At 37.4% G+C, this 20,554-nt stretch overlaps 1 protein-coding gene across 3 annotated transcripts in view; it reads left to right on the forward strand.

The window, feature by feature from the left end:
- CDH12 (cadherin 12) overlaps positions 1-20,554 on the forward strand; it is a 1,193,930-nt gene that overhangs the window by 144,881 nt on the left and 1,028,495 nt on the right. The gene's annotated exons all lie outside the window — the stretch shown is intronic.

Genomic DNA, 20,554 nt, shown 5'->3' on the forward strand with positions numbered 1-20,554 from the left:
AGATCATTTTTGTGTAGTTCCTCTAAATATTTTTTCTGCCTCTTCTTAATATCTTCTGCTTCTGTTAGGTCCATACTGTTTCTGTCCTTTATCGAGCCCATCTTTGCATGAAATGTTCCCTTGGTCTCTCTAATTTTCTTGAAGAGATCTCTAGTCTTTCCCATTCTTGTTTTCCTGTATTCCTTTGCACTGGTCACTGAGAAAGGCTTTATTATTTCTCCTTGCTATTCTTTTAACTCTGCATTCAAGTGGGTATATCTTTCCTTTTCTCCTTTTCTTTTTACATCTCTTCTTTTCACAGGTATTTGTAAGGTTGTTTTTTTTTTTTTTGCATTTATTTTTCCTGAAGATGGTCTTGTTCCCTGTCTCCTGTACAATGTCATGAACCTCCATCCATGGCTCATCAGTTAATCTATCAGATCTAATCCCTCAAATCTATTTCCCACTTCCACTCTATAATCCTTGGGGATCTGATTCAGGTCATACCTGAATGGTCTAGTGGTTTTCACTACTTTCTTCAATTTAAGTCTGAATTTGGCAATAAGGAGTTCATGATCTGAGCCACATTCAGTTCCCAGTCTTGTTTTTGCTTACTGTATAGAACTTCTCTATCTTTGGCTGCAAAGAATATAATCAATCTGATTTTGGTGTTGACCGTCTGGTGATGTCCGTGTGTAGAGTCTTCTCTTGTGTTGTTGAAAGAGGGTGTTTGCTATCACCAGTGTATTATCTTGGCAGAACTCTATTAGTCTTTGCCCTGCTTCATTCTTCACTCCAAGGTCAAACTTGCCTGTTACTCAAGGTGTTTCTTGACTTCATACTTTTGCATTCCAGTCTCCTATAATGAAAAGGAGATCTTTTTTGGATGTTAATTCTAGAAGGTCTTGTAGGTCTTCAAAACTGTTCAACTTCAGGTTCTTCATCATTCTTGCTTGGGTCACAGACTTGATATTCAATGGTTTACCTTGGAAATGAACAGAGATCATTCTGTTGTTTTTGAGATTGCACCCACATACTGCATTTCTGATTCTTTTGTTGACTATGATGGCTACTCCATTTCTTCTAAGGGATTCTTGCCCATAGTAGTAGATACATTGGTCATATTAATTAAATTCACTCATTCCAGTCCATTTTAGTTCAGTGATTCCTATAATGTCAACATTCACTCTTGCTATCTCCTATTTGATCACTTCCAATTTGCCTTGATTCATGGACCTAACATTCCAGGTTCCTAGGCAATACTGATCTTGACAGCATCAGACCTTGCTTCCATCACCAGTCACATCCACAGCTGGGTGTTGTTTTTACTTTGGTTCCAACCCTTCATTATTTCTGAAGTTATTTCTATATTGATCTGAAGTAGCATATTGGGCACCTACTGACCTTCAGAGTTCCTCTTTCAGTGTCCCATCTTTTTGCCTTTTTGTACTGTTCATAGGGTTCTTAAGGCAGGAATACTGAAGTGGTTTGCCATTCCCTTCTCCAGTGGACTGCATTTTGTCAGAACACTTCAACATAACCCATCCATCTTGGGTGACCCTACAGGGCATGGCTCATAGTTTCATTGAGTTAGACAAGGCTGCGGTCTATGTGATTAGATTGCTTAGTTTTCTGTGATGGTGTTTTTCAGTCTTTCTGCCCTTTGATGGAGAATGATGAAAGCCTTATGAAAGCTTCCCGATGGGAGAGACTGACTGGGGGTGGGGGGATACTGGGTCTTCTTCTGATGGGCAAGTCTGTGCTCAGTAAATCTTTAATCCAATCTTCTGATGATGGATAGAGCTGTGTTCCCTCCCTGCTATTTACCTGGGGCCAAACTTTGGTGGCAGTAATGAAGATAATGGTGACTTCCCTCAAGAGGTCCCAGGCATGTACTGCCACACTTAGTGCCCCCAATCCTGCAGCAGGCCACCACTGACCTATGCTTTTACCTGATTCCTGAACACTCACAGGAAAGTCTCCTGTGAAGTCACTGTTCCTTTCTTCTGGGTCCTTGTGCACAAGGTTCTGTTTGTGCCCTGCAAGAGTCTATTTCCCAGTCCTATGTAAGTTCTGGCAGCTTATAGTGGGGTTAATGGCGACCTCCTCCAAGAGGGCTTATGCCCCACGCACACCCGGAACCCCTGTCCCTGCAGCAGAGCACCGCCAACCCATACCTCCACAGGAGATTCTCAAACCCAGTTCTGTCTCAGTCTCTGTGGGGCCCCGGGTCCTGGTGCGCACAAGGTTTGTTTCAGCCCTCTGAGCATCTCCGGCAGGAATGGGGTTTGATTCTAAATGTGAATTTGCCCCTCCTATCATCTTGCTGGGGCTCCCCTTTACCCTTGGACATGGCGTATCTCCTCACAGCCACTCCAGTGCCTATCGTCTTACCTGGGTTTTTCTGACCTTGGACATGGGGTACCTTCTCACAGCTGCTGCTCCTGACCTTTTCTTCTTTTCTTTGCACTTACCCATCAAAACCAGAAAGGGATATGAACTCCAGTGGCCAGGAACTGGCTCTCGCAATTGTTAGCTGAGATCTCAGTGTCCACTTGCTCCAGTGGCCCTGGGCGGGTTCCCCAGCCTCGAGCTGCTCCTAAGTCACTAGAGTTCTGTGGCTGCAGCAAACTGGTAGTGTTTCCCAAATCTTTATTTCCTTGTTTACCTACTACATAATTTTTTATATGGTGTTATGGAGTTTTGAATTCTCACTAGGTATATATCTATATCCATATATTTTTAATTGATATCAGTTAATAATATATTGACTCAATAGACATGAATTTGGATAAACTCCGGGAGTTGGTGATGGACAGGGAGGCCTGGCGTGCTCTCAGGTCCTTTTGTTCATCTGTTTCTTCTTAATGGTTTCTTTCCTGTTTAAGCCAAGTTTTCTGGTATTTCATTCAATTTGTCCAAAGAATTTGTTGCTACTATATTTTTGAGTCATTTACTTAATGCTTACTATAGATCCTATCATATGTGGGGCTTCCCTGGTGGCTCAGATGGTCAAGAATCTGCCTACAATACAGGAGCCCCAGGTTTGATCGATGGGCCAGGAAGAATTCCTGGAGAATGGAATGGCTACCCACTGCAGTATCCTTGCCTGGAAAATCCCATGGACAGAGGAGCCTGGCAGGCTGCAGATATATGGGGTCACAAAGAATCAAATGTGAATAACAATTTCACTTTTCTTTTCTTTTTTTTTTCATTTTACCATATATATTTTGAAAGTGAATGATAAGTTGCTCAGTCATATCCAAATACCTTAACTGATCAGAATTCACTTCAGACTTATTTCAGTGAGACTAGAAACTGTACTGCTTTGTATTTTTAGTCCAACTTCCCAATTATTATATTATTAGTGTTACAGACATATCTATATAGCTTAAAATAGCAATATATTATTATAAATGTTTCTTTTTATACTTGTATATGTTTTTTAAAGTCTGAAAAAAAGAGAGCAATGATTTACTTAAAGGATTTATTGTGCTAACCTTCCTATTTACCACTTCTCATTCTCTTCATTAGTTCCTGAGAATTTAAGTTACCATCTGGGTGTTATTTCCTTATTCCAATACACCTTTGCTGTCATCTGCCTACTTTGTGTTCTTACTGTCAAATATAGTGTGTGTCTATATATTATAGTCCCAACAGTGCATTTATATATACATTTTTTATGTAATTGCTTTTTAATCAGCTAAGACAAGAAAGAGAAAATAAGCCTGTATACTGCTTTTATGATTACCCAATGACTTGTTTGATTGCTTCCTCTCTTATCAAATCTCTGCTACAGAAAGAGTATACAGATAATGACATGCTTTTCTGCAAATGACACCCCTACTTTATGAGCAAGAAGCTGGGTAGGGCAAGGGGTCTGGTGGTCTTTTCTTGCTTCTCCCAGAGTATACATTTCATTCTCCAGTGAATTGGAAAGAGGACATTAAAGGCCCCAGTGCTCTCAGCCTGTTGCCTTCAGGGCAGAACTTTCACCCTACAAATTGGGGCTGGATAAAAGAAGAGATTCCAGAACTTTCAGCTGCTTTTGTCTGGAAAAGAACCTCTGCTTGGAATGGTCAGAATGGTGACATCTTGCTGTCCCTCTCTTCCCCAACGCCCAACTGAGGCCCTGTAGCTCTGCCCTGAAGGTGAGGGGAAGAGGAAGCTCATGCTTTTGGCTTCACAAACCCAAAAGGAGCTTCCTTTATGCTAAACTGGGCAGCCAGGGAGGGAAGGTCTTGACTCAAATGCCATTTGTTGTTGTTCAGTTGCTCTGTCATGTCTGACTGTTTGTAACCCATGGACTGCAGCACCCCAGGCTTCCGTGTCCTTCAAAATTTCCCAGAGGTTACTCAAATTAACGTCCATTGGGTCAATGATGCCACCTGACCATGTTCTCTTTCACTCCCTTCTCCTCCTCCCTCAATCATTCCCAGCATCAGGGTTTTCTCCAATGAGTTGATACTTCTCATCAGTTGACCAAAGGTATGGAGCTTCAGCTTCAGCATCAGTCCTTTCAACAACTATTTAGGGTTGATTTCCTTTAGGATTGACTGCTTTGATCTGCTTGCAGTCCAAGGGACTCTCAAGAGTCTTCAGCAGCACCTTTCAAAAGCAGCCATTCCCTTTTCCGGGGGATCTTCCCAAGCCAGGGATCGAATCCAGGTCTCCTGTATTACAAGCAGATTATTTACCATCTGAGCCACCAGGGAAGCCCATTCAAATGCCATAAACTTGAGTTTTTCCCACATATGTAATAGATTTTCTTAAATAATATTTTTCATTTCATATATGTGAAAGTGAAGTTGCTCAGTCGTGTCCAAGTCTTTGCGACCCCATGGACTGTAGCCTACCTGGCTCCTCTGTCCATGGGATTTTCCAGGCAATAGTACTGGAGTGGATTGCCATTTCCTTCTCCAGGGGATCTTCCCAACCCAGGGATTGAACCCAGGTCTCCCGCATTGTAGACAGAGGCTTTACCATCTGAGCCACCAGGGAAGTCCCATTTCATATATGCTCTTGGTAAATTTTCCAGAGAATTTATTATGTTTTAATATTTTTCACCAGTTATTGTTTTGCTGGAGTGAGGGTCCAAAGAATTCCTCACATGGCTATTCTAGCAGTTTACATTACTGTTATAGTTTAGTCACTAAGTTGGGTCCGACTTTCTTGCAACCCCATGGATTATAGCCTGCCAGGCTCCTCTGTCTGTGGAATTTCCCAGGCAAAGATACTGGATTGGGTTGTCATTTCTTTCTCCAGAGGATCTTCCTAACCCAAGGATCAAGCCCCCATCGAATTGGCAAGCAGATTCTTTACCACAAAGCCACCTGGGTTCAGCCAGTTTACATTATATTTCACTTCACTGATTGGCATACAAAAGTTTTATACTTATTTCATTCTATTTTTTAATATTCAAAAATACTAAGAAAAATGTTGTTTTCTTCTAAAATATCTATATAGAGTGATAAATTATATTTCAAAATAAAACAGCTGTCTGAAAAAAAAAACATGGGAAATGGCTTTGATACAGATTTTAAATGGTGTTATCAGGCTTAAATTTGTTTCTTTAATGTAAGAGAAAATAAATTTCTGAAATTCAAACAGTGTGTAGTAAATATACTTCATTTTAGTATAAAAAACTAAGTCTTAAAGAATGTATTTCTTTTTTGTACATGAACTCTCTAATTTTTAATAAAAATGATTATAAAATAAAGTACACTTCAAAATTTTAAACCAAACCAATATAATTGTATTATATTTTTTTCTTTACTGATGTTTGGTCTCTTGTTTTAATCTTGTTTTTTTCCTTAACATATATGTGTGTGTTTATGTGAATGTTCGACTCCTAGTATATTCAAACAAATATATGGTGTAACGAATACCAATATATTGTTTTCCTTTCTGTAAAAAAAGCAAAACTACAGTAGAATTGGGGAATGAATAGTGGAGATTTACCAAAATCCACAACATTTACTTATGGCAGTTTAGTATAATAATATGAAAGCTTTTTTTTTCCCTCATACATTTGAGAAAATTCAATACAACTAGGAAAGAGTGAAGCTACTACTGTAGTAAAACCAAAAACTTAATGCTCTGACATAGAATATATTGTGAATTCATAATTTACTACTTTTATATCATGTCCTCAAATTAATATGTTTATTAATATGTTATGTTCCTAAATTTGTGGACATCCATGGCTATATTCCATTTGTATTTTTTAATATGTTAGCACATTTATCGGAGAAGGCAATGGCACCCCACTCCATTACTCTTGCCTGGAAAATCCCATGGATGGAGGAGCCAGGAAGGCTGCAGGCCATAGGGTTGCTGAGGGTTGGACACGACTGTGCAGCTTCACTTTCACTTTCATGCCTTGGAGAAGGAAATGGCAACCCACTCCTGTGTTCTTGCCTGGAGAATCCCAGGGATGGTGGAGCCTGGTGGGCCGCTGTCTGTGGGGTCACACAGAGTGGATACGACTGAAGTGACTTAGCAGCAGCAGCACATTTATGGTAAAATAATGCATTATTTTCTAAATTATTAAAAAATATATTTTTTTAATTGAAAGATAATTGCTTTAAAGAATTGTGTTCAGTTCAGTTCAGATCAGTCGCTCAGTAGTGTCCAACTCTGCGACCCCATGAATTGCAGCACACCAGGCCTTCCTGTCCATCACCAACTCCCGGAGTTCACTCAAACTCACGTCCATCGAGTCAGTGATGCTATCCAGCCATCTCATCCTCTGTCATCCCCTTGTCCTCCTGCCCTCAATCCCTCCCAGCATCAGAGTCTTTTCCAATGAGTCAACTCTTCACACGAGGTGGCCAAAGTCCTGGAGTTTCAGCTTGAGCATCATTTCTTCCAAAGAAATCCCAGGGCTGATCTCCTTCAGAATGGCTGGTTGGCTCTCCTTGCAGTCCAAGGGACTCTCAAGAGTCTTCTCCAATGCCACAGTTCAAAAGCATCAATTCTTCGGCATTCAGCCTTATTCACAGTCCAACTCTCACATCCATACATGACCACAGGAAAAACCATAGCCTTGACTAGATGGACCTTTGTTGGCAAAGTAATGTCTCTGCTTTTTAATATGCTATCTAGGTTGGTCATAACTTTACTTCTAAGGAGTAAGCATCTTTTAATTTCATGGCTGCAATCACCATCTGCAGTGATTTTAGAGCCCCCAGAAATAAAGTCTAACACTGTTTCCACTGTTTCCCCATCTATTTCCCATGAAGTGATGATACCAGATTCCATGATCTTTGTTTTCTTAATGTTGAGCTTTAAGCCAACTTTTTCACTCTCCACTTTCACTTTCATCAAGAGGCTTTTTAGTTCCTCTTCACTTTCTGCCATAAGGGTGGTGTCATCTGCATATCTGAGGTTATTGATATTTTTCACAGCAATCTTGATTCCAGCTTGTGCTTCTTCCAGCCCAGCATTTCTCATGATGTACTCTGCATATAAGTTAAATAAGCAGGGTGACAATATACAGCCTTGAGGAACTTCTTTTCCTATATGGAAAAGGAGTTCCTATTTCCTTGTTGTTCCATGTCCAGTTCTAACTGTTGCTTCCTGACCTGCATATAGGTTTCTCAAGAGGCGGGTCAGGTGGTCTGGTGTTCCCATTCCTTTCAGAATTTTCTACAGTATAGCCAGTAACAATATTGTGATAATTTTTGGTGCCCACTAGAGCAATTCAGCTTACATATACATGTATCCATTCCACCCCAAACTCCCTTCCCATTCAGGTTGCCACTTAACACTGAGCTGAGTTCCCTGCACTATACAGTAATTCCTTGTTGGTTTTCCATTTTAAATGGCAAAATTAATAGAAAAGTTTCTCTTGCATGTCATGTGTCAACTTTATCAACAGTGAGGAAGAGTGCCAGAGGGAAATTCTGCTCTCTGTCTCCATCAGTTGAGCTATTTCCATGTAACAGTATCAAAGCAGCCAACTCAAGTCTGACAAATAGCCATTTTGCTCATGGTTGAACCAGACATTGTCAATGTAACTGCTCTTCAAAAAATAGTTTTCCCCTAATATTTCCTAAGGCAGGTGTCTGTAAACCACAGGATACAACAATAAATCAAACTGGAGTAAAACAAATATTAGATGAAAAAGACTATCACCATTGATGTTATATAATGTAATGATTTCGCTTCTAAAGAATCGTGAGGACCATAGCTATGGGCTCAGCTGATAGACCTTGGACTAGGACATTGCTGCTCTCTAGCTCTTTCTTACTCTGAAGTACTCAGGGTTTTCCCTTCTAAATTCTCACTGAGTTGTCCTGTGTTCAGTGTTTTATGTCCTTGTTTACAATTTTTAAAAACTCTACTTTTCTTCCCAGATTATCACAATCAGTGTCCACTTATCTGACTCCCCAAAGCATCTCATTTTATCCAGAACCAAGCAAAAGCTTTATAATAACTTGAAGCTGAATGTTGAAGGAGAAAATTAACATGGAAAAGAATAATATTTATTAAATTATACTGTTGTAGAAAACTCAACATTTGTAAAATGCTAAAAGAGTAAATGAATCTGTGGATTCTGCATTATTTGGTTAATAGCATGAATTAAAATCATATAATGAAATATATCTGTATCATACAAAGTTCCAGAATAGATTATTTTCTCAGTAATTAATTTTTAACTATATAATGCTATATTTTAAAATCCCTATGTTTAAGGTATCATAAATTGCTTTCTGAATTTTTCCCTAGATATCTTAAGCTTATTTTCAGTTATATTTCTAATTTAAATATTTTATATTTCTCCTTTTTAGCTATGTCCAAATTACTTGTTTTTCTCAGTAATTTTTTATTGCACTAACTTCAGAATTAATTATATTAATATTTTAATCAGTTAAATTAGTAGGTAAAAAAGTTGAGGAACAGATGTTTTTAAAATAAAAGTAAACACAGTATTTTGGGTTTTATAATTATGTTCTGTTATGTAAAGATGCTTGATGTTTTTATTATTTATTTTCTAGCAAAAGAATAAGTAGACAGAGATCAGAGTATAGAATTGTTTTGTACATGACATCATTAATTTCCTGATACATCTTGAAGTGAATATAGTAACATCATAAGATTACAATACATGTGACTATACATAGAATTAAACATGCAAGATAAAATATACAATATTCATTGGTAAAAGATAATATATAATACCTTCTGTTTTATTATAAAAATCAGTGAAAGGCCACTGGGAAATAAAAACAGATTTAGTAAAAACCTTGGGATGATTCTAGAATTTCATGAAATGCTTTTGTCATTATGTATCCTTGAAAGAAGCAAATGTGTAGTCTTAACTATACCTTATTCCATGAAGATTGTATTACTAGAAGTCTCCCTAAATGTATATATTTTCTGAATTAAATTTCAAATAAAGTGTTGCTTTTGCTGAATATGGACTCTATCAACATTACCTTAAAGTTCTATATTAAATGCACACAGCATCCCCATACTAGTTGGAACAACTCTACAGAGAGCTTTGAAAATTCTTCTTGTGAGGAAAGGGATAATATGAATATAGCAAGATTTTGTTGCTATGACAACTATGACTTCTCTATTTCTAGTCTTATTTGCACTTAAACTTTCAGCCTTCAGGTTGTATTGCCATTTTTCCTTGCTAATCTATCTGATACAAATATGAAAATGCTGACTAAAATATAACAAGGAAAAATATTCATAGAGTTTTTAGAAATATTATCCCTCATTGAAAAGAAACTTTAAAGTAAAAAAATGCTGACTCTAGCCCACTGAATATTTATTTCCAATAATACTACTATATATATATATATATATATATATGTTTATAGGAAATGTTATTAAAAGTATACTGTTTTGTTAAAACATTGAGTCTTAGAAAAAAGCAACAACAACAGCAAAACAAATCTAATATTCTCTCTTATACATATATTTTGCCAAATAACACAAGAAAGATTTTGTTGGAGTCAAACAATGTATTATCTCATCTCACTTATTAATATATATGCACGTCCATCTATATTTACATATTATATAATTGATCTAAACATCTTATTTGTAGAATAAATATATATATGCACACACATATGTTTATGTGTGTGTGTGTATAAGTCAGGCTTTCCTGGTAGCTCAGTTGGTAAAGAATCTGCCTGCAATGCAGGAGACCCAGGTTCAAACCCTGGGTGGAGAAGATGCCCTGGAGAAGGAAATGGGAACTCCCATTCCAGTATTCTTATCTGGATAATCCCATGGATAGAGGAGCCTGGCAGGGCCTGGCAGGCTACAGTCCATGGGGTTACCACGAGTGGAACACGACTTAGAGACTTAATCACCACCATAGGTATATAAAAGTTACCATTTCTTTGTATAAAGTGTCACATCTATAGCCATGTTTAAAGTGATAGTTTCATTGTTACATCGTGTCCAATTCTTGTGACCCCATGGCCTTGAGTCTGCCAGGCTCCTCTGTCCATAGGATTACCCAGTTAACAATGCTGAAGGGGGTTGCCGTTTTCTTCTCCAATATATCTTCCTGTTCCAGGAATCAAATTAGGGTCTTCTGCATTGCAGGAGGTCTCCTGTATTGCAGCTGGAATATTTAAAGTAAAACTATTCAAATTATTTAGACAAGATTTTCCTGGCTCAGCAAGTTTAAATAATTTACATAATTTAATTGAAGTGATTAAATATTGCTAGATAAATAGAAAATCATAATTTGTATCAGTAGGTATTTTATTATTACTCAAAATAATGTTTGAGTCAGAAACTTGGTCTAAGTATGTTTGTTATTAATCTGTTAGAGATTACCTGATAACTTAGATATAGGCATTGCTTTAGATTGATACTCAATCTTTGAAAGAAAAAAAATGTACCTGAAGCCCTGGCTTGTGCAGGCATGCTCAGTCGCTCAGTCACTTTGGATTGTTTGTGTCCCCATGGACTGCAGCCTGTCAGGCTCCTCTGTCCTTGGAATTTTCCAGGCAAGAATACTGGAGTGGGTTGCCATTTCTTCCTCCAGGGCTTCTTCCCAGCCCAGGGATTAAACTCAAATCTTCTGCATCTACCACATTGGAAGGTGGATTCTTTACCACTGAGCCAGTTGGGAAGCCCACGCTTACACATGAGCAATGCATCCATTTTTTGAATGAACTAAAGCAATAATCTTTTTTTTTGTTTTTTTTTTTTTTAAATTTAAAATATTTAATTCTTACATGCGTTCCCAAACATGAACCCGCCGCCCACCTCCCTCCCCATAACATCTCTCTGGGTCATCCCCATGCACCAGCCCCAAGCATGCTGTATCCTGCGTCAGACATAGACTGGCGATTCAATTCTTACATGATAGTATACATGTTAGAATGCCATTCTCCCAAATCATCCCACCCTCTCCCTCTCCCTCTGAGTCCAAAAGTCCGTTATACACATCTGTGTCTTTTTTGCTGTCTTGCATACAGGGTCGTCATTGCCATCTTCCTAAATTCCATATATATGTGTTAGTATACTGTATTGGTGTTTTTCTTTCTGGCTTACTTCACTCTGTATAATCGGCTCCAGTTTCATCCATCTCATCAGAACTGATTCAAATGAATTCTTTTTAACGGCTGAGTAATACTCCATTGTGTATATGTACCACAGCTTTCTTATCCATTCATCTGCTGATGGACATCTAGGTTGTTTCCATGTCCTGGCTATTATAAACAGTGCTGCGATGAACATTGGGGTACATGTGTCTCTTTCAATTCTGGTTTCCTCGGTGTGTATGCCCAGCAGTGGGATTGCTGGGTCATAAGGTAGTTCTATTTGCAATTTTTTAAGGAATCTCCACACTGTTCTCCATAGTGGCTGTACTAGTTTGCATTCCCACCAACAGTGTAGGAGGGTTCCCTTTTCTCCACACCCTCTCCAGCATTTATTGCTTGCAGATTTTTGGATTGCAGACATTCTGACTGATGTGAAGTGGTACCTCATTGTGGTTTTGATTTGCATTTCTCTAATAATGAGTGATGTTGAGCATCTTTTCATGTGTTTGTTAGCCATCTGTATGTCTTCTTTGGAGAAATGTCTATTTAGTTCTTTGGCCCATTTTTTGATTGGGCTGTTTATTTTTCTGGAATTGAGCTGCAGGAGTTGCTTGTATATTTTTGAGATTAGTTGTTTGTCAGTTGCTTCATTTGCTATTATTTTCTCCCATTCAGAAGGCTGTCTTTTCACCTTGCTTATATTTTCCTTTGTTGTGCAGAAGCTTCAATAATCTTTTAAGTCATGAATGTTTTAAATTCACTGACGTTTAACCTATTGACTTTTTACAGGTATAGGTAGGTAAGTTCCAGCTTTTTAGAAGTTCTAAAAGAATCAGTTCTTTGATGTTATTTGTAAAGAGAAAAAATTATCTTTGCCAAAGTTTGTGTGTGTGTGTGTGAGTTTGTGTGTGTGTATGTCTTTACATGCATATGAGACTATTCTAGAAAAATACATTCTGTTTTTGGAAAATTTTAGAACAAAAACTATAGTGCAAAAACTTTATTAAGTTGTGGGTTCGTGACCTGTACTTTAAGCAGAAAAGATTTTTATATAAATTCATATTTTTAGATGATTTCCTCATAGAAATGTTATATAACTTTAAAACAAAAATACCTAAAATATTCTAATAGGTAACCCAGTATCCACAAAAATCTAATCTCTCATGAAATCTCACCTCCATTGTGCATGCCTAATCAGGAGGGAAGAACCATTCTTATAATAGCTACAAATTTACTAAATTTATTACTATTGCTAATGGCTGCTGGATACCATATAGGATTGCATAATCCTGTGTTGAGTAATTTGTGATACGTGCCAATATCATCTTTGACAGGGGAAGATTCTGGAATTCAGAAAAGATAACTAATTTCTCCAAGAGCAAACAATATGTACATTGCATATCCAGCAATTTAGACACCAATGTAACTGAGTCAAAGTCTGTTTTTCCGAATTAGTTGAATTGAATTATTAAATGAGGCAAAAATAGTCAACAAGGTATAAGAAATAATAGAGACCTCATTTAAAATAAAGTCAAGAGGACAGAGGGGAAACACAAACACCCTACAAGCCATGTTAGTATTACTGACAGACCTATGAAAGTAGTACCTGTGTATCTCCCAAAAGAAAGTTACTACTTTATTACCTAGCAGGAGGAAAGAATTTCTCTTTGTCCAGAAACAGCCCAGCCAATGAGAGTCTGTCACAACACAGCCAAGCAAAGGCACTACTCTTTGAATTCCCAGTTTTCTGCAATGTACTCTTCCTTTATAGTATCTCCTCCCAGCTCCCGCTTCTCATCTGTCTTTCTGTCTTGCCTGGGATTGGCCATAGATTGCATGTCCTGAAATGTAATTCTTTACTGTTCCTGAATAACTCCAAATGGTTCAAGAAATAACTGGCTGTTTTATTGTTTTAGGTAAATAAAAGAATAATCTATCATAATTGGAAATTACATTAGTTTCATTGAAGTAGTAGCAATATCTGATCTTGGTAAAACACCTACAAGCACCCATTGCTCTGTTGAGAAATTTAAATGATTTCTCATGTAATGGACACAACAACTCTATGTTATAGCTACCCTGTGTACACCATTTTATATTTGACGAAATTGTGGCTTAAATGAGTAAAACAATTGAGTTGCTCAATTGTTTCCAACTCTTTGTGACCCCATGGACCATAGCCCACCAGGCTCCTCCATCCATGGGATTTTTCCAGGCAAGTATACTGGAGTGGGTTACCATTTCCTTCTTCAGAGGATCTTCCTGACCTAGGGGTCAAACCCTGGTCTCCTGCATTGCAGGTAGAATCTTTACCCTCTGAGCCACCAGGGAATCAAAATGAGTAAAGCCATACACATTGTAAATTGTGATGCTGGAATTTGAATTCAGGCAATCTGACTCCAGAAAATAGATAGATATTGTTGGTGAGGTTGTATCCTTTGAAATAAGGATACAATAAGTGCTTGACTTCTTATCTATAAATTCTAAATTTCTGCATGATTTTGGAAAAGTTGCTATATTAGGGTTAAGGTTCTTCAGAGAAACAGGATCAAGAGAATGTGTATATATAAAGAAAAATATTTATTTTAAGAACTGGTTCATGCAATTGTGGAGGTTTGGTGAGTCCAAACTCTGATAGAGACAGACAGGATGGAGGCTCAGGGAAAAGCTGCAGATAGAGTCCAAAGGCTGTGGAATCAGGAAGAAGCAATGTTGCACATGAAGTCTAAAGATCATATGCCAAAGAATTCTCTCTTGTTTTCAAGGAGGTCAGCCTTTTGTTCTATTCAGATCTTCAACTGATTGGATGAGGCAAACTCAAAATATGGAGGACATTTTCTGTTACTGAAAGCCTACCAGATTAAACATTAATATATGCCTCATCCAAGAACACCATCATGGAAACATTCAGAAATATCTTTAGCCAAATATCTGGGCATCATGACCCAGGCAGGTTGACACATAAAATTAACCACCAGTTTGGTACTCTACTTGTACTTAATTTCCCTTACCTTTTAAGACTAACATAGCATTATTTTTTAATGGAGGTGAAATTCATATAATGCAAACTAGCATTTTATGTGAGGAATTTAGCTGCATTTAGGACATTCACAATATCTTACAACTACCACTTCTATTGAGTTCCAAAATATTTTCATCACCTCACAATGATATATTTACCCAGTAAGCAGTTAATCAGTACCCATGACAGCTACCAGTTTTCTTTCTGTCACTGTGGATTTATCTATTCTGAATATTTCATGTTAGTAGATTTGTCTAATATTGACATGTCTGTTTTTTTGCATTTAGCAATATTTTGAGGTTCACATTGCAGTACCATAGCATGTATTAGTATTTCATTCATTTTTACCACCAAATAATATTATAGTAAATGCACATATCACAATTTATTCATTTTTTCATTTGCTGATGGACATTTGGTTAGTTTCTATCTATAGGTCATTATGAATAGTGCTTCTATGAACATCGTGTACAAGTGTTTTTTTTTTTTTGGTACTTGTTTACAGTTTTATTGGGTATATACCTATGCTAAATTATATGATAATTTCATGTTTAAGTTTTTGAGCAACTGTCAAACTCTTTTCCCATTTGTGCATCATTTTACATTCCTCCAAGAAATGCACAAATATTCCGATTTCTCCACATTCTCCGCAGTGTTTGTTATTTGCTATTTGTGTCAGGTAGACAGATTAATGCTCCATCATCAAAGATTTCCATCTCCTAGACTTGGAAGCCTGAACTTATCACCTCACCTCACCTCATCAGGCAAAAGAGACTTCTCAGGCACAAGCTCAGGAAACTGAGATGGGGAAATAATCCTGGATAAAATGAGGTGTGTGCTTAGTCACCCAGACGTATTTGACTTTTTGCAACCCCATAGACCGTAGCCTGCCAGAATCCTCAGTCCTTGGGATTTTCCAAACATGAATGCTGGAATGGGTTGCCATTTCCTCCTCCAGGGGCTCTTCCTGACTCAGGGACTGAACTTGCATCTCCTCTGTCTCTTGCATTACAGGCATAATTGGGTGGACTCTATGTAATCACAAGTGTCCTTTAAAAAGTCAGAGAAAGAAATGTGAGGACATTAGCAGAGAGTCAAAATCAGAAAGCTATTTAAAAGTTTTAGATTTCTATTTTTAAGGATGGGAAAAGGCACAATAAACAAAGGAATGCAGGCCACTTTTAGAAATAATTGAACATAATGGCCATCAAAAAGATCTTCCCCTAGATCATCCAGAAAGAGCAGAGTCCTGACAATAACTTGATTTTAGCAAACTAAGGCCCATTTCAGAATTCTGACATGGAGAATTATAATAAATCTGTTGTTTCAAGCCACTTTTTATGGTAGCTGTTACAGAAGTAACAGGTTCCTAATACATGTGATATATTCAAAAGGCCAAAGCCAGGGACATGCAAAGCCAAAGACAACTAGATCATTTTGAAAGGAACCAGAAGAAAAAGTTAGTCTACCTGTAGAAGAAGAAGGGTAAGAATTACAGTGGATTTCTCATCAGATATTGAGAATCAAATGAAATATTTAATGTTTTGAAAGGAAAAAACAGAATAAAAGCACTAATAGACATATATACAATAAAGTTATTTTCAAAACAAAGGGTAAATACTTTCTTGAACAAAAATATTGTTAGTAGACCTGTCCTGCAATAAGTATTATAAGGTGATTTTCAAACACATATGCCAGAAATACTGGTATATATGTATATAAGAAAAACGTCAGTAAAGGAATGAAGCAAAATAAAATATTGTATTTTATTCTTCATTGTTCTAAAAAGCTAGCTGTTAGAGTAGTGATAGTAACAGTGGTTTGGGTGATTATAGTGTCAGTATATGGAAGATGAATCTTTGAGAAAAACACTGTAAAGTGGAGAGGAGAGCAACACTTTATTACAAAGTACCCGGTGTACATATAAGCAGTATATTATTATTTAAAGTGGAATTAAAAGAATTAAAAATTGTAATGTAAACTTGACAGTTTAAAGGAAGTGATCCAATTCTTTGAAAGATACAAACCACCCAAACATACACAAGGAGAAGTAGATAGCATGGGTAGCTCTATATCTGTTAAATAAATTAAACATATAATTAAAAGCCTTACAAATAGAGAAAGTACTTGGGATACAGTTTCAATGATGAATTCTATGAAACATGTAAAGAATAGATGATAGTGTAAATCTTCAACAATTTTTTAAACTTGTTGTGTGAGCTCAGAGTTATCATAATACCAACTTAGAGAAAAACACTTCAAAAAGAAAATTACAGACCACTATCTCATGAACATAGATACAGAATCTTCAACAAAATTCTTGCAAATTGAATCCAACAATGTATTAAAACGATTAACTGCCATGATCAAATGTCATTAAAGATAGGCATGGATTCAGTCAAGGAAAGTCAACATAAATGCATGAAAAATTTCAAAACTATTTAATCTTATCCATTAATGACAAAAATATTTGACAAAATCTAACACAGACTCATAATAAGAACTCTAAGCAGACTGAAAAGAGGGGAGACTTCTTTAACTTGATAGAGTCCATATACAGCAAAACTCTACAGCTAGCATCATATTTAATGGCTAGAAAACAGATGATATCCCGTAAGATCAGGCACAAGGCAAGTATATCCTCTCTCACCACACTTATTGAAACTAGTACCCAAAGTATGAACTAGTGCAGAATGGTAAGGGGGAAAAAAAAATGAAAGGAAGAAATAAAATAGTCTTTAACCACAGAAGACATGATTATTGTTCCTTTATTATGATCGCTCAATTTTTTCATTTATGTATATATGAAATTTCTCTTTTTCATAACTTTTCTCGTGTTCATTTATTTCATTAAAGTCATCACTGGGTATAAACAATAAAAATATAAATTGTAAAACTTGAAGAATATTGGGTAGTTACTTTTCTTTGCACAGTTTGTATTTTTTTTTTAAATGCGATGGACTAGATTATTCGAGAAACTCCTGCTGATAAATTTGTAAATTTTTATTGTCAAGTGATTTCTTCAACAGTGATAATTTTCTTTACCTTACTTCAAGACCAGGGAGTGGGTACTGTAGGGGGCAAAATTCAGCTCAGTACTTGAAAGAACATTTGTTTCATGATGGTGGCAGAAAGTGATTCCTGCCTCCTAAAGAAATGAGTTAGTAGTATTTGGGGCAGAAGTTGGATGTAATTTATTCCAAGGAGTTGAAAAAATAAGCCATTGATCCAGCTCAGTGTTGAGACAAGCTGCCATACTGCACCCTTGTTCCTACTGTAGACTAGAGCCTGGTTTTTACTGCACTTAATTACATAATATGTAAAAAACAGTGCACACAGGAATTCATTTGTATTTCTTTTCTTTTTTTCCTTTCTAGATAGGATTTCATAACTGCTTTTGCAAATCTGTCCTTAAAGGGCAGTTATAACTTTTTTCCATTTTTTTCCTTACTACGTTGCTCTTAAAATGTTGGAAATTTAGAGATCAATAAATAACACCACTACCCAAATACTGAACAATTAAAAGTAACAAAGAAGACACGGGTGACAGCTGTTAATAGTAAACACTTACTAGATGACAAAAACTAAGCATTTGATGCTTATTAACCTATTTTAATTTTACACACACACACACACACACACACAACTTGATTAAGAAGGTTGTATAATTTTCACTTACATTTGAAGCAACTGAGAAACAGAGTGGTTAAGAAATTTGTCTGAAATCACACAGCTAGGCAGTCAGGGCTAGGAACCACACCCAGGTAGTATATATTCACAGGTTTTATTTTTTATCTGTTAAATCCTTGGCTGGACACTGGAGCCCATGAGAATATTGCCAAATGGACATAGCAACACTCTCCCACTCTTCAAGGCTGGGCAGAATCCTCTGTTTTATCATCGGAGAGCACATTGAATAAACTTTTACTGCAGGCTGGCCAATTCCAAAATAACACAAAAGCCAAAATAAGTGGTCCTTGGTTGTTTCTCTGACTAATCAAATAAAATTACCTCTGTTTAAGAAGGAACCAGTGAACCTAGGTGTGTTTCTGGAAGAGATTTTTCAACAAGAAAATATGAGAAGTTCGGAATGAATCAGTTCAGTTCAGTTCAGTCACTCAGTCGTGTCCAGTTCTTTGCGACCCCATGAATCACAGCACGCCAGGCCTCCCTGTCCATCACCAACTCCAGGATTTCACTCAAACTCATGTCCATTGAGTTGGTGATGCCATCTAGCCATCTTATCCTCTGTCGTCCCCTTCTCCTCCTGCCCCCAGCACGTCCCAGCATCAGGGTTTGTTCCAGTGAGTCAACTCTTTGCATGAGGTGGCCAAAGTATTGGAGTTACAGCTTTAGCATCATTCCTTCCAAAGAACACCCAGGACCAATCTCCTTTAGAATGGACTGGTTGGATCTCCTTGCAGTCCAAGGGACTCTCAAGAGTTTCTCCAACACCAGAATTCAAAGCATCAATTCTTCAGTGCTCAGCATTCTTCACAGACCAAATCTCACATCCATACATGACCACAGGAAAAACCATAGCCTTGACTAGATGGACCTTTGTTGGCAAAGTAATGTCTCTGCTTTTGAATATGCTATCTAGGTTGGTCATAACTTTCCTTCCAAGGAGTAAGCGTCTTTTAATTTCATGGCTGCAATCACCATCTGCAGTGATTTTGGAGCACCAGAAAATAAAGTTTGACACTTTTTCCGCTGTTTCCCCATCTATTTCCCATGAAGTGATGGGACCAGATGCCATGATCTTAGTTTTTTGATTGTTGAACTTTAAGCCAATGTTTCATTCTCCTCTTTCACTTTCATCAAGAGGATTTTTAGCTCCTCTTCACTTTATGCCATAAGGGTGGTGTTATCTGCATATCTGAGGTTATTGATAATTCTCCCGGCAATCTTGATTCCAGCTTGTGCTTCTTCCAGCCCAGCATTTCTCACGATGTACTCTGCATATAAGTTAAATTAGCAGGGTGACAATATACAGCCTTGACGTACTCCTTTTCCTATTTGGAACCAGTCTGTTGTTCCATGTCCAGTTCTGACTGTTGCTTCCTGACCTGCATATAGGTTTCTCAAGAGTCAGGTCAGCTCGTCTGGTATGCCCATCTCTTTCAGAATTTTTCACAGTTTATTGTGATCCACACAGTCAAAGGCTTTGGCATAGTCAGTAAAGCAGAAATAGATGTTTTTCTGAAACTCTCTTGCTTTTTCCATGATCCAGCAGATGTTGGCAATTTGATCTCTGGTTCCTCTGCCTTTTCTTAAACCAGCTTGAACATCTAGATGTTCACAGTTCATGTATTGCTCTAGCCTGGCTTGGAGAATTTTGAGCATTACTTTATTAGCATGTGAGATGAGTGCAATTGTGTGGTAGTTTGAGCATTCTTTCACATTGCGTTTCTTTGGGATTGGAATGAAACCTGATTTTTTCCAGTCCTGTGGCCACTGCTGAGTTTTCCAAATTTGCTGGCATATTGAGTGCAGCGCTTTCACAGTATCATCTTTCAGGATTTGAAATAGCTCAACTGGAATTCCATCACCTCCACTAGCTTTGTTCAAAGTGATGGTTTCTAAGGCCCAAGTGACTTCACATTCCAGGATGTCTGGACCTAGATTAGTGATCACACCATCGTCATTATCTTGGTCGTGAAGATCTTTTTTGTACAGTTCTTCTGTGTATTCTTGCCACCTCTTCTTAATATCTTCTGCTTCTGTTAGGTCCATACCATTTCTGTCCTTTATTGAGCTCATCTTTGAATGAAATGTTCACTTGGTGTCTCTAATTTTCTTGAAGAGATCTCTAGTCTTTCCCATTCTGTTGTTTTCTTCTATTTCTTTGCACTGATTGCTGAAGAAGGCTTTCTTTTCTCTTCTTGCTATTCTTTGGAACTCTGCATTCAGATGCTTATATTTTTCCTTTTCTCCTTTGTTTTTCACCGCTCTTCTTTTCACAGCTATTTGTAAGGCCTCCCCAGACAGCAATTTTGCCTTTCTGAATTTTTTTTTTTCCATGGGG

This window comes from Ovis canadensis, chromosome 16 (genome assembly GCF_042477335.2).
Source record: "Ovis canadensis isolate MfBH-ARS-UI-01 breed Bighorn chromosome 16, ARS-UI_OviCan_v2, whole genome shotgun sequence".
NCBI lineage: Eukaryota > Metazoa > Chordata > Mammalia > Artiodactyla > Bovidae > Ovis > Ovis canadensis.